Here is a 15,392-nt window from a genome sequence, read left to right as displayed (position 1 = left end):
TATTTTAATTTTTTTAAATAAATATATATTTATTAAAATATTATAACTGGGTCCCATGTTAGCGACCAATGTTGGTCGCTACCAGCTTATCCTTCAATTAGCGACCAACGTTGGTTGCAAGTTTTAAATTATATATATTTATATTTTATAAGTTTTATAAAATAATAATAAAATTATTAACAAATTTAATGTGGGTCCCACTTTAGCGACCAATATTGGTCGTTAATCTCAGTATATATTTGACCAAGCAAGTCTGACCAGTCCAGTCAATAATTTGACTAAATTTGCGGCCAAATAGAGACCAACTTTGGTCGCTAATATATTTCAAATATTTGTTTTATTATTTTCGGCAGTTTGGCGACCAACTTTGGTCGCTTTTCTTGACATACCAAATTTGGTCGCTTTTTCCGGGATTTCTAGTAGTGTCGGGCCGTATGGATCCATGGCCTTCCAAGAAGAAAGTTATAAGAAGTGACCATGTCCACTACTTGGAAGACAATCTCAAAGTCAATCGGCCCAATCGTCATGGTGAGGTTGATCTCCCCAATGGTATCTCTCGCTGAGCCATCAAAAGCCCGGATGCGAACACTGCTGGGTCAGATTCTGTCTGTATTGATCTTCATGCTTTGCAAAGTAGATAGAGGGCATACAGCTGCACTTGAGCCTCCATCAACCATGACTCTCTTTACATAATGCCCCTCACATTTGACCATCAAATTCAAAGCCTTATTATGCCCGGCTCCCTCCTTGGGAAGTTCATCATCAGTAAAGGAGATTCTGTTCACCTCAAAATATCTGTTGGTCATCTTCTCTAACTGATTCACTGTGGTCTCCTCTGAGATATGTGCCTCGTTCAGGACCTTGATTAGTACATGGTCATGCTCTTTGGAATGTATGAGCAGAGATAGTAGAGAGATTTAGGTAGGAGTCTTTCTTAGCTGGTCAATGATTGAGTAATCTTGAACTTTCATCTTTTTTCAAAAGCTCTTCCGCCTCTGCTTCAGTGATTGGTTTCTTTATTGGCAATTGGCCTTCTCTGATTTTCTTGGCCTTCCTCAACTCTTCTAGAGAGTAACATCTCCCCGATCGAGTCAAACCTCCAGTTTCCCCCACTTCCTCTATGATTTCCTTGCCTTTGTAGGTCATCACAGTTTTGTTGTAGTTCCAAGGAATGGTTTTCGAGTTTCTCATAGGGGGTTGCACGGCAGGTTTGATTATGATCGGCTCTGTTATGCCATTCGTATCACCCTGATTCTGCCTTGTGATGGGGTGCCCTCCAAGGACATACAACCTTGGGCTTGGAACATTGGAGCAAACCTCTAACCTCGAGACCTTGGGCACAAACATTGTTACCTTTTCTAAGCTCGGGGCGCCTTTCACAATCAACGGCACATCTCGACTTGGACTTACTTCCAGACTTGTTCCTTCTTGAATTGCTCCCACTGTCATTTCACCTTGACCGACCATCTTGTATTCTTGATCTCGGCCAATCATTCCTACAAAATGAACATCATTGTGTGCTGGCAACGGGTTGTTTGTCACATTAGTAAGGTCCTCGCCATTCATCACTACAATCAATTTTTCAGAAATGAGTCTTTCTATGGCTCTTTTCAGAGTCCAACAGTCATTGGTGCTATGCCCCGGGGCACCTGAATGATATTCACATCTAGCATTTGCTTGAAATCCATGTGAATTATGATGCATATGGTGGGGAGCGATGGGCCCAATCATGCCCATTTGCTTTAGCTTCTGGAGTTAGAATATGATTCAACCAGTGGAGTGAATTTTTTCGACGGCCTCTACTCTCTCGGCCATAATCCTGCCTGGGACAAGCATTGTAGGGGGCCCAAAAATTTTGTTGCTAAGGTCAGGGGGTCATGGAGATGATGCCCATACTTGCTGATTGGGAGGCCGAGCATATGATTGAGCATTGAACACTGCATATTATGGGGAGCCCACAGAGTATTGAGGAATCGGCGGGGGATAATAATGTTGAGGGTAGTTGGATTGCCCTTGTTGAACCTGCACATAAGGGTGTGATGCCCCTCTTTGAACTTACCTAGATCCCGAAGCCATCATAGAACCTTCATCTCTCTTCTTTGTATTTGCCCAACCATCTCCTCTATTTTGATTGCTTCTGCAAAAAGGTCTACCCATCGCGGATATCATGTTCTGAAAGTAATCAGGCTCTTGAGCCTCCAGAAAAACAGTGATCAACTTATGGTTATCCATGGGTGGCTTAACTCTAGCCGCTTGCTCCATCACTTGATGGCATACTCCCTAAAACTTTTGGTTGGCTTTTTCTTCATATTGGACAATGAATTACGATCCGGCGCAATATCAATGTTGTACTAAAATTGTTTAACGAAGGCCTGGGATATGTCATCCCAAACATGCCAGTGAGAGATATCTTGGTCAATGAACCATTCGGAAGCTACCCTCACAAGTCTTTCCCCAAAGTCAGCCATCAGCAGCTCTTCATTTCCTCCTGCACCCCTCAGCTGGTTGCAGTACCTTTTCAAGTGGGCGATAGGGTCGCCGTGTCCATCATATTTCTCAAATTTTGGGGTCTTGAACCCTCGTGGCAAATGGATGTAAGGGAACATGCATAGATCACTAAATGAAACACTTTTTTGACCACCTAGTTTGTGTATATTCTTTATATTTTGTTAAAGATTTTTTATTTTCCTGGCCATTCATCTGGCTCAACTGTCGTGGCAGGCTTTTCATTTTCCACTGGTGACTCGTATTGAGGAGTCTGATTGTATGGAGCCGAGACCCCGAAAGCCATATTTGGAGAGTAGTATTGGCCATCATAAGCATGAGATGGTAGCTCATTATTTGGCCTCGTCACAGGAGGTGGTGGCGAGATTGTATATACTGGTGCGCCAGACACGATGAGAGGGGTGTTCCTGACTGGTGCGACTAGAAGTCGCATGTTAGAGGTACCAGGGGCATCATGGAGGCTGTAGTTTGGCACATACCCTGGTGGTAGAATGTGATCTCTCATTGCATGGAGTGGTGTTAGAGTAGTCTGGGGAATGGTGGAAGTTCCCTCTGAAGGACCCTGGGGTGGAGTTCGACCGAAAACCCAAGCTTGATATACATCTAACAATTGTTGTCTCAATTTTCTTATTTCCTCCGACTCTTGCTCAACTGACTGAACCTGCGGATTGTCACTGACCAACTCGATTTCATCAATGTTATCCATTACCAACACTTCCTTAGATCTTGTGAAGTAATGATGTGTTGCCAGGGTCACCACAAACCAACCACCTTAAGTTTATTATATAAGAGGCAACAAATGTGTTAGGGTTAAGCATTTTACAGATAGGAATCACACATAGATATGTCATGCTCCTAAAATATCACCATCTCTAACATGATTAACATGATTTTTGGAAGGCTTCATGTTTCATTCCGGCTTATCAGCTTGTTGCTTATTGACACTATTATCTCTTTTTTCTTTTTTTTCTTTCTTTTGTTTTTTCTTTTTTTTCCTTTCACTCGCCTTATTTTGATCCCTTACTTTAGAGTCATTAAAAAATATTTGATCGAACCTTTTGTGGGTTGCCTACGTATCATGTCGTTGCATGAATCAGATCATTACGTAGTTCAGGTACATGACCATTATTTTTACAAACAAACATCTTTTTGGTTCATTTTCGAATTTTTCTGAACAAAATCTTTTTCATTGATTTTCAAAATATATAATAATTTTTTTTAAACAAGACTCAAAAAGCAAGAATTACATAAAGATAAACAAGACCAGACCTGACTCAAACAGACTTTTTAAGATAAAAGGCAAAACAACAAGACTCAAAACACCAAAAGACTCTTACAGACTCAAAAACAACAAAAGAATAATGAAAAGGGACTGATAACTAAAAGAAGACTTTGATCTCTGCAGTAGAATCCACCAGCATCACTATAATCAAGGCGCTTGTTCCTGAATCTGACCCCCAACATTGCGGTATATCCTCTCCAAGTCTTCAGATATATGACGAGCAACATTCAATGATACTTCTGCAAACCGCTCGGGCGTCATTCCCTGACAACTCCTACATGCTCTTGAGGTATATGTGGCTACCTCGAGGATCTTTCCCTTAATGTATTCTTGAGCCACATGTAACTCTTGATTTTTCTGACCATGGGTCTCATCTAGATTCAGCGCATCGCGCTCGAATTCAAGGCCATATCTTTCTGGTGCCGAACATCTAGCAACTCTGCTTCTAACTGATTGATCACCTTTTAGTAGTGGTGTCTTTCTATTTCAAACTCCGCGATCTGGCTCTCCTTGCTTGACTCAACTCCCCTATCTACTCTTTCAGACCTTGTATTAAAGGAGCAAAACCTCTACGCTCATGATCACGGACCACCTTGAACTGCACTTTTCTTTCTTCTTGTTGTTGAGCGGTAGTGGTCACCTTTTTCTGCCTAGTTTGAGCTTTGAGTGCTCGTCTCTCTTGTGCCCACTGAGCCTTTTCCCGCTAAAAATCCGCCTGTTGTATGTCCATGACTGCCTCCAGAATGCCCTTATCTTCTTGTAAAATGTCAATATGAGATTGGAACTCTTGTGCCACTTCCTTTCTGGCTTCTCTAACTCTGGCCTCGATCTCCTCCTCCCAATCAACTATGTGCCGTATGGATCTTTCTAGCCTTTGCTCGGGGATAGCCTGGTTGTGAAACCACTCAAGGTATGCGAGGATTACCTCCCCACGTTCACGATCAGCTACTATCTTGTCCAAATAAGAAAATCGGCCACCAAACCAAACCTTTTGTGCATATGACTCCCTTGGAGGTTCCTCTCCTTGGAATTCCCACACGAACGGACGCATGTCCTCAATCGGGGACCTCTTTTGATCTCTCCCTAGCTGGTGCATGACGCGTAGGGGCGCATAGGGTTGGAAACCACTGAAACCCATTAGTATGAAGAACGGGTGATACGTCGACATATGCATGACCCGAGCAGAAGGGAACCAATAATAGTTCCAAGTGATTCTATCAGCACTCAATGAACCAAGTAATTTCCGCCAGGCCCTCACCCCTTCTGGAAGATTACAGCTCGTAGCTCTGTCTGGGTGACATCCAATATAATTCAGCCAATTATCATTGAATTTTACTATTGTTGGATGATGATAAAGGTGCTCTATGAACCACATCTACAGCAAGATATTGCTTCCCTCGAAGTAATCTTCACCTTCTTGGCAATGGGTCAAAGCTCGAAAAATATCTCCTAAAATCATGGGAAGAATGGTATGATCCTTGCTACTTTGCAAATGCGAGACTACCGCAACAATCGAATTTTGCTACGCCCACTACGCTCTGGAAAGACCATGATCCCTAAAAATGATATCATGAACGCGAAGATTATCAACTCCCTCTAAGCGTCATAACTCAACTGGTTGATGAATTTCATGCCCGAGAAGTTTTCAAACCATTTCTCGTCCCCAAACCTGTCATAAAGATATTCCAACGGAACCCAACCTTCGTTTAAACAAACCATTGGAATTCGACGGAGGCATAACTTCTTTAAAAAGTTGTTCACACTAACTTTTCTTGGAGCAGCAGGCTTTTTCCCATGAAGGTCTCTCCCTAATCCGGTGAACCCACCTAATTCTTCCAATGTAGGCGTCATTTCACAATCTTTGAACCTGAAGACATTGTTGACGGGGTCCCAAAACCCCACTAGAGCCTCGATTAAATCTCTGTTAGGCTTAATTCCCATGATGTTTGTGAGGAACTTGAGGTTCTTAAATACTTGATTTTGTTCTCATGTAGCAAAACTAGCCCACCAATTACAAAGACTACTCGAGGTCTTATTTCTGATCAAGAACATAAGAGGTGTCTCGTTCCTTACCCTATTCTGACTACTTCTTTGTGAAGAACTCATGGTGAACCTAAGAATAAGATAAAAGGGTCTGGACTTACCTAAACTATATGCAAATTCTGATCATTCTTTTTTTTTCTTTTCTTTTTTTCTCTTTTTTTTGTTGCCAAATTAGGACTCGATCTATTTTTTTTATTATTATTATAATATATATTTTTCGAAATTATCGAACACAAAAGTTGAGATGATAAAAGCAGGAAGAATGGCTATTATTACGAAAACGACCATAGGAACAAAATGATAAAAATAGACTAAATAAATAAATAAAAACTTTTTTACGAAAAATGGCCCTTTAGCACTCCGGAGAGGGGTTCAAAAGCTGTCTCGGCAAATATAACCAGACAAAACTAGATAAAATGGCTATTTTAGCGAAATCAGTCGTTGGGTACTTCCGGAAAGATTTAAAGTTGTCTCGACAAAAAAAGAATGTCCAAACATAAGGGGAAAATGGTAAAACGTGAATAAAGATGGATAAAGTAGCTATTGTTTTAAAAAAACAGCCCTTCAGCACTTCCCAGGAAGATTTTAAGGCTGTCTTGGCGAAACAATCGGAATACGCGTGCAAAACAGTAAAAAGGCGACCAAAATAGCTTTTTTTCTTCTTTTTTTCCGAAAATTTTATGCACATGCAGAATTTCATGCCCTTTTTTTGAAAAGTGTGGGCTGAACCCTATGAAGGTTGCCTACGTATCTCACATGCGGTGAGAATCAAACCCGCGTAGTTCAGTAAAACTGAGTACTTTTCTCTTTTATTTTATTTTTTATGAAAATTAATTTTTACAACTCACACCACACTACTACAAACTCTTTTTTTTAAAAGGTTTATTTGCACTAAACTAGGAAAATGATTTTCTTTTTTTCTTTTTTTTCATTTTTAATAATTACACTATTTTTTTATAGCCGGTCGACAATGCAAGTAAGTCTTCCAAATGATGTATCAAGTAGCACATACATGAACATGATGGTCTCAAAGATGATATCTGTCTTATACAGACCCGGCCCCTGTGCCGAGTTTTGCTAAGTCAAATACATGTGATGCACATAAAGCGAACCTACTAGGGATATCCGGCATGAGGTTTGTTCTTTTAGGTTTAAATCCTGGTGGAGAAGTATCTAGACTGGCTTACTCGAGCGGACAACTCGAGCCGAGGAGGGTCAGTATACCGGTAGCATTGCTTTCCGGCTTAACTCATGGTGCTCCCCGCCTAAAATATATGAGGCTAAAATCCTTCATCGGGTTACAAGCACCTCGGCGATCTCAAAGAAAGCGGGCTATATCAAGCAAATGCTCAATTTTAATTTCAAGAAGACTCAGAGGGGGTGCGTGAGAAAATAGTTTATATGTACAGTTCAACAATATCAAAATGGTAAAAATCGAACAGGTAGCACATTACACAAATAAATCACAATATATATAAAACGAATAAAGCCAAATAAAAAGTCAACATGTACAAGCTCGAATTCTAGTTATCTCCGGCAGAGTCGCCAGAGCTGTCATACCCCTTTTTACCCCTTTAAAAAGATATGTGATGTATGTTATGGATTGTTGTGGGTTAAAGAGTTTTTCCAATTATAGTGATAATTTTAAAATAGGGATTATTTTATTATTCAGAGTCGCCACTTGGAATTGATTTTTGGGTGTTCCAAGTCACCATTCATTTGAATCCCTAGTCAAGAGAAGGTTTGACTCTATTTTTATCGGTCCGCGAAAACAAAGTTCGGGTAAGGAATTCTGTTGATCGAAAAGAAGGTGCAAGGCATTCCCCGAATCCCGTGGTTCTAGCACGGTCGCTTTATTGACTTAAAAGTTGGCTTGAATTAATCTTGGACAAACTGTGATTTATAAGATTTTCATGTTTTACCTACCGCTGTTATTTCTTGATTATTAGATTTATTAAAAAGATTTTTTGGATAAATTATGTTGTCATAACCACGCTACGCGAACGATGCGTGATCGAAACGAAATTTATTAATTTTAATCATAACAGCGCTACGCAAGCGAATCTGCAATTATGACAAGGATTATTAGTATATTATTACTTTTGAAAAATTGCTACAATTGAAGAAATTAATTTTTGAAATTTATTAAAAATTACTATCACACTACGCAAGCGAATTCACGATCATGAAAAATGATAAAATAATGAATTAACTAAAACTATTGGATAAGGCTATTAGGTTATTGAGTTATTTAAATTAAATATTTAAAGTATTAGGTTATTGAGTTATTAACTTTAAAGAAAATTTGGCTTTTACTGTATCCACTTGAAACCTTAGCAAAAATTAAACAACTCATTTTTATTTTTTGTTTAATCATTTCACAATTATCTCAATGACCAATAATGTACGGAAAAATAATTAAGCAAACAAAATATTAACACCAAATATCAGGCACCTACGAAATGGGACCTTACTCGAGTGACCATATAAAGTGGTTAATGAGATATTTAATGAAATAAAGTATTTTTCAATTTTTAGTTAATAAAATATATTTATTACATTCATCCAATAATTAAGCAAAATAGAATCTTTAAACCTCCAACAACATAGCAGTATCGCAAATGGAGTAAACATTATTACAAACCCAAATAAATATAAGTCTTAATTAAGCAAATAAGAGTAAGTTATTTCTCGTTTTATTCTAACTCCTTGATAATGAGACCATATTAAAGCCACTCAAGGGATTATGACTTCGAAGCTATTCAAATAGTCAAACTGTTACCCAATTATTACGTTCATCCTTCCTTTCAAGATTAATTCATGATTCTCTTACTAGTTAGTGAGCAAATAAAATAATATTTCTTATGCTTGTGAACATTATACAAACTGGAGAATCACGTGGATGAAAATTGTATAAAAATGCAACAATTCTATATTAATCATATTAAAGAAATTTAAAGCAAAAGAAAGCTAATCAACGATTGTATTACAATGTCACTAACTTCCATGAAACGATGTAGCTACGAATCTCAGCAAAGGGATAGTAACAATACATGAAGGAAATATTCAAGTAAACTTCAACGTGTGACAGATTATTACAAGAACTTTTAGTGAAGTAAAACCAATTCTTTTCTTAATAGGGACTGCTGCAACTACACTAAAAATTAACAGGTATGAACTTAAAACTACAGTTTTCTATTTTTTTTCGTCGTATACTACAATAACTCAAATCATTCGTATATTACAACCAATAAGAATGGATCACTGGGTTCAATAATCTAAAATAACGGGTGGAACTCTAGCCCGTGAAGCCAAACATTTATTCACTCGTCTTGTCAACAGAAATCACACAAGGTAATGACACAGCTATAGCACATCAACACCTTCAGGTCTTCTTTCCCAGCCAAATCAAATTACATTAAGAAAGAAAAATCAGAAAAGTACCTAAATGCAGAAACTGGAAGCAGTGAGGAAACTTGCTTGAAAAGGAAAAATGGACAGCAATCCCAGCAAGAACGAACAGCAATTCAACAGCCCAAAACCTCGACAATGACCCAGGAATAAACTAGCCACATTTGAATAGACAAGAAACTCAAAAGAAAACCAAAGAACCTTGAAAGACTCTCAGCTTTTTAGAGGATTTTTGCTCTCCGAAAACTCCTTCAAGTTCTCAAGTTTTTGTATTATGATCGAGTGTGTAAAAGATGTTCTGAATATGTGTTAAGAGTGTTCCAGAATGTGTAAAAAGTCATCCTATATGAGGAAAGAACTCCTCTTTATATAGGAGGAGAAAGGACTTTGGGACAGATTTTATTTTGCCCAAAATCTGTCCAAAATGATGGGTTTTTGACCAAAAATCTGTCCAAAACCAGAATTTTAGTCAATGAACAGTTTTTCTTACCAATTATGGACAGAATTTTGTCCGCAACAGTAAAAGCAACCAAACAAAGGACCCTACACTCAAGTATTCTCTTTTCTTTCCCTTTCCTCTTAATTTCTCAAACCAGATTCTATGTTTAAACCAAACACATGACTCATATTACTCAAATTTTACTGAAATACACTCATAACTGTTGAAGTGATAATATTCTAAGTATTTCAACACAGACTATCATCAAGTATTCAACCTATAGATTATCACTTCATTAGAACAAATGAACTCTTGACTTGAAAAGATCAATGACACAGCTAAACAAATTAACCATACTTCAGAATGAATCAAGAACACTGATGCCTTTGAAAGATGATCAATTAACACAAATAAACAAGCTAACTGAACTTCATATAACCTATATGAATCAGTTAACAAAAGAACTAACAAACAGAACTAGAAGCTAATCAATTTAATTGTCAAACGATGGTCATGAACTAACATGAAACAACCCAACTACCAACTGCTAATCCCCAAACCAAACCACGATTTGAATCTAGCAAATATCATCTAGTTAAACATGAAAAGATAAAATGAGATAAACTAACAGAACTGATCATGCTTCCCAGGATATGTCAATCAAAACGGATAACATGACTAATACAAACAAGACTAAACGAGTGCATATTAACCAAAAGACTTAAACTTTGACAAAATGCATAATTCAAACTAATATACATGAGTCGAAACCAACACTTAAAACTACCTATAAATGATATAAACGATATTGAAGCAAAACTTAAATTAATTGAAATAGAATACTACCCAATTACGTGAGATTAAACGAGACGGAAACTAAAATATGATCCTAGTCTTAATAAACAGAACCGAAAATCAGAAAAGAGAGAAAGGGATAAAGGTTTTACCTCACGAGGAGATCGAGGCCAACCCAAGCAGCGGGAAGCACCGAGGGTGTCAGATGGTGGTTGTCCACCCTTGAAACGAGCGTTTCTTTCTACCACATATTGAATCCAATGAATCTCAACGTTGTGCTAGAGAGAAACGAACGTATTTGGGTCAGAATAAGCTAAAACAAAAGGGGGCAATGTGGTGGCAGTTGTTGCCGGATTTTGGACTTTAAACTAACACAAAGAGATAGAACCAAGCAAGACATACACGTATATGGAAGTCTTATGTGAAAATGGGGCGTGGAACTTCATCAATTTGGGAAAAAAGGCTAGGGTTACTTTCGAATTTTGGTAGATTTATGGAGATTGGTTGGGATTTGGAGGATATGAGGCTTGGATTCATGGAGAGGAGATTGGGAGGAAGAAATGGTAAAATTTTGGCGTGGTTTGGAGGTTGGCCGCCATCGGTGGCGAATTCCGACGGGAGAATGTAACGACCCAAACCGTCGTTTCCTGTATTTTCGTCCCGTATTCCCCGTTAAATGCTTATTCATGTTTCAATATGTGTACTTGGTGAATTTGAGTCAATTCGGATCGAGTTTGGTATGAAATGGGACAATTAGTCTCTTTAAGGAAGAATTAGTTTGGAAAAGTCAACCGGACGTTGACTTGTGAGTTAGAGGGCTCGGAATTGAATTTCAATGATTCGGTTAGTTTCGGGGGATGATTTAAGGCCTAGGAGCGCAATCGGAATTAATTTTGGAGGTCCGGTGAAGAAATTAGCTCATTTTGGCGAAGTTAGTATTTTGGCGATTTTCGGTTGATAGGTGAAATTTTGATCCGACGGTCGGAATAGAATTCCGAGAATTTCTGTAGATTCGTTATGCCATTTTGGATATGTGTGCAAAATTTCAAGTCATTCGGACATATTTTGGTCGGGTTTTTGATCGAATGCTCGTTTTGGAAGTTTTAAAGGAACTTAGACTTGAATTCGATGTAATTCGATAATTTTGGTGTTAGTCGAGGTGTTTTGATAATTAAAACAAGTTTGAATAATATTATAAAATGTATTGGTATTTTTGGTTGAGGTCCCGAGGACCTCGGGATGATTTCGGATGGCTAACGGGAACTTTTGAAGTTGGAAATTTCATAATAGACGAAAGTTATAAATGAGTGCGCACAAGGCCTCACTTTGAACGATAATATGCACTCCTAAGGTAAGATTTTTGGAGTATTTTGAGTTGATTACTACTCCCAAACACTTATATTAACATGGATTGATCTTAAAAATCCTTAGATTTTCAAGAAATTCCTTCAAGAACTCAAAGAAGGGTTTTGCAAGATTTCTTCCAAAAGGTAAATCCTACACCTTAGACTCACATATATGGATATATTATGGAAATATGAGTATGAATCAAGTATTACAACTTATTGTATGGTGGTTGGAAGCCATAAATTCCCAATTTAAATACATGAACATGGTAGGGATTTAAAGGTGTTTATTTGATGGAATTTTTGTTGGTTTGGGTGTGAATGGTTGATCACACATGTGATGTTAGGAGTATAAATTGTTAAAGAATAATAGTGGGATGAATTGTTGGTTAATGGTGATAGTTGGAGGAACCAATGCTATAGTTAAGAGGTGTAAATATTTATGCCTACAAGATGTTTGATAATATGCCTAAATGGCATAATTTATGGGATCTAGTACTAATATTGGCCCTATTGAGTGTTGTATTGTAGATTGAAGTTACATAACTGTATGGGATCATTATAGTATCATTAAGGGGCGAATTTCAGATATGTATGGTTAAAACCCCGTCTTTTAGAAATCGAACTTCATCGATGTTTGTGTGATTTTTGGCAGATTCGTCACACGAGGAGGCCAATTAGAGAGGCAAGGGCATAGCGAGCTAGAGGTGAGTAATGATTTTAAATGATGCACTGAGGGTTTGAAACCCCGGATTGCTCAACATACTGCTATGTTGAGATGGGACACACGTTGTATGACGAGCGCGGGGTCATTTACTATTGAGGATTGTGACTTGGTCCATCCCAGTTGATATTTTTACCGCGTAATTGATAAGGTTTATTGTTTTTCAATATGATTGGGGCTTATTGCCATATTTGGGCTTCGTGCCAATTATCTAAAATCTTTTGTGAATTTACATCACTATTTTCCTCACGAATTGAAATATTATTTGAACTCAGTCCAATTGAATTATATTATTTTGTGAACTCAGCTACATTTATACTCAACTCGAGATTTAATGATATTTATAATGTTGTTGAGCTGAGCACTATTGTTTTACTGATGCCCAAGAGGCTTATGATTATTTTCTGGACTGATTGAGGCCGAGGGCCATACGTGAGGATATGTTGAGTGATGTGAGGAGGCTTTCAGGCCTCGAGTGTTATATGAGGAGGCTTTCAGGCCTCGTGTGTGATGTGTGAAGGCTTTCAGGCCTATTGATATTGCGCTTGGGCTGTAGGAGCCCCTCCGGAGTCTGTACACACCCCCAGTGAGCGCAGGGTACCCAGGTGAGTTGGGAGTGGGCCCGAGAGGCCGTTGCTTGTGTGTGGTGAGTTGGGAGTGAGCCCGAGGGGCTGATGTTGTGTGCTGGTGAGTTGGGAGTGAGCCCGAGGGGCTGATACTATACTGAGATTTACATATTGAGCCCGAGGGGCAAGCTTTTGATTTATCCTTACTGTGGAAATTATTTGTCTTTACTGTTTTAAAAGAAGAATTATCTGATACTCACTATTTTACTGTATATAATTGATTTTACTGCTTGAGATAGCATTATATTGTGCCTTTATGAGATTTCATGCTTTCAGTAGTTATTTATTTTTATTACTCACTGAGTTGGAGTACTCACATTACTCCCTGCACCATGTGTGCAGGTACAGGTATTCTTGAGGCATAGAGCGAGTTTTCCACTGTTCAGTTTTCATCGGAGTTATCGAGGTAGCTGCATGGCGTTCGCAGCCCCATTTTCTCCCTTATCTTTGTTATTTATGATAATTCCAGACTTTGTAAAATATTAGTAAACTCTGTAGTAGCTCATGACTTGTGACACCCCAATTTCGGGCTGAGTTGGGAGGGTTTTTCTTGTTCTATCACATTTATTTCGCATTTAAGATTATATTGCCCATGATTTAGACTTATTCCTGCTAAGTAATTATAAAGAGATGTACTGTTTTGTTTATTGGCTGGCCTTGTCCTCACGAGAGGCGCCATCACGACCGAGTTGGGACTTTGGGTCGTGACAAGTTGGTATCAAAGCCTAGGTTACTAGGTCTCGCGAGTCATGAGAAGGTTTAGTAGAGTCTCGCGGATCGGTACGGAAACGTCTGTATTTATCCTCGAGAGGCTGCAGAACCTTTAGGAAAAACTTCATATTCTTGAATTCTTATCGTGCGTCCTTGATTCAGCTTGAAAAAGTAACTTTTACAATTCCTTCCACGTATTCGTATGTGCGAACGAATGCTCAGTATTAGATGTGCCTTGATGGCTTGTAATTCCCCGATCGAAGGGCGAGACGTGGTCGTTTTGAGTTTGATGTTAGGCCAGTCTGGAGGACTTGAGGCCGAATCTGTGCCAATGGCTTTAGCACCGAGGTGCTTATTGTGTGAGCAAGTATTTTGAACTTATATGTTCGATATTGCCTCTATTAGTGGGAATCATGGCTGGATAGCTACGTGAGGAGTATGATGGTACTGCGATATGTATCTATATGACTTGGAAGTGACGATGAAGGTCTACTAGATGATAGATGAACTATTGAGTGTATGATTTCCATTGTGATAGGATGTGTAGTCCCAAGTTATGGGTGCGTGAAGGATATTTTTATGTCTCCTATTTGAAGTAAAGTAAATTTCATGTTAAGGTATGAGTTTAGACTCAGGAAGATTAAGTGATGGTGTAATGTGTATGGCAGTGGAAGGTATACAAAAATATTAACTAAAGGTAAAGCTAGTGGGCAATTGGCTTATGAGGGGGAGCTATTTGTCATACTAGTTAGATAAGTCTGGGAGCTGAGATCGCTTCTGTAAATGTATTATGACGAAATCGTTAAGTCAAGGAGACTACCTTGAAGGTCTAAAATATTAAAGAAAGAATATGTTCTTACTCGGTTGAATAGCCCAATAATGGAGGATTGAAAGGTATTTTCTATGTGTTATGATTCAAATAGGTGCAACATATGTCCATGTATCAATTTTGATAGTATAATACATGTAATATTAATATTAATGTAATTGATATACGTTTTGATGCTTTGTCAAGTTGTGGATGTGTTGTTAGGATGGTTTTGGTGATTATCTGGCAGGTGGATAGGCCCAATTACAAAGGAGACTCTGCCGAAATTTTTGAAAAATTTGGGACTTGGTAAAAATTTGGTCCCCTAGAGAGTAGGCTTAACTATTATATGAGTGAATGCAAGAAAACGCGGAAGAGTTAAAATTTCAGATGAATTGTGTTTCCACAAGCTTATGAAGGAGTGAGTTTAACCTCACTATGGTATTATCTCAATCTGCCACACAGATGCCTCTGTCTTATTTGATCCGGGATCTACCTATTCTTATGTGTCTTCATATTTTTCCCATCATTTGAGTATGACCCAGGAGTCTCTTACTTTACTTGTTCATGTGTCTACCCCGGTGGACGATACTATTGTTGTGGACCATGTGTATCGGTCATGTGTTGTGATTATTGGGGGTCTGGAGACCCGAGTTGATCTACTGCTGTTGAGCATGGTAGATTTTGATATTATTCTGGGCA

The sequence above is a fragment of the Nicotiana sylvestris genome, chromosome 2 (genome assembly GCF_000393655.2).
Source record: "Nicotiana sylvestris chromosome 2, ASM39365v2, whole genome shotgun sequence".
In the NCBI taxonomy this organism is placed as follows: Eukaryota; Viridiplantae; Streptophyta; class Magnoliopsida; order Solanales; family Solanaceae; genus Nicotiana; species Nicotiana sylvestris.
Note: the sequence above shows the minus strand (reverse complement) of the source record.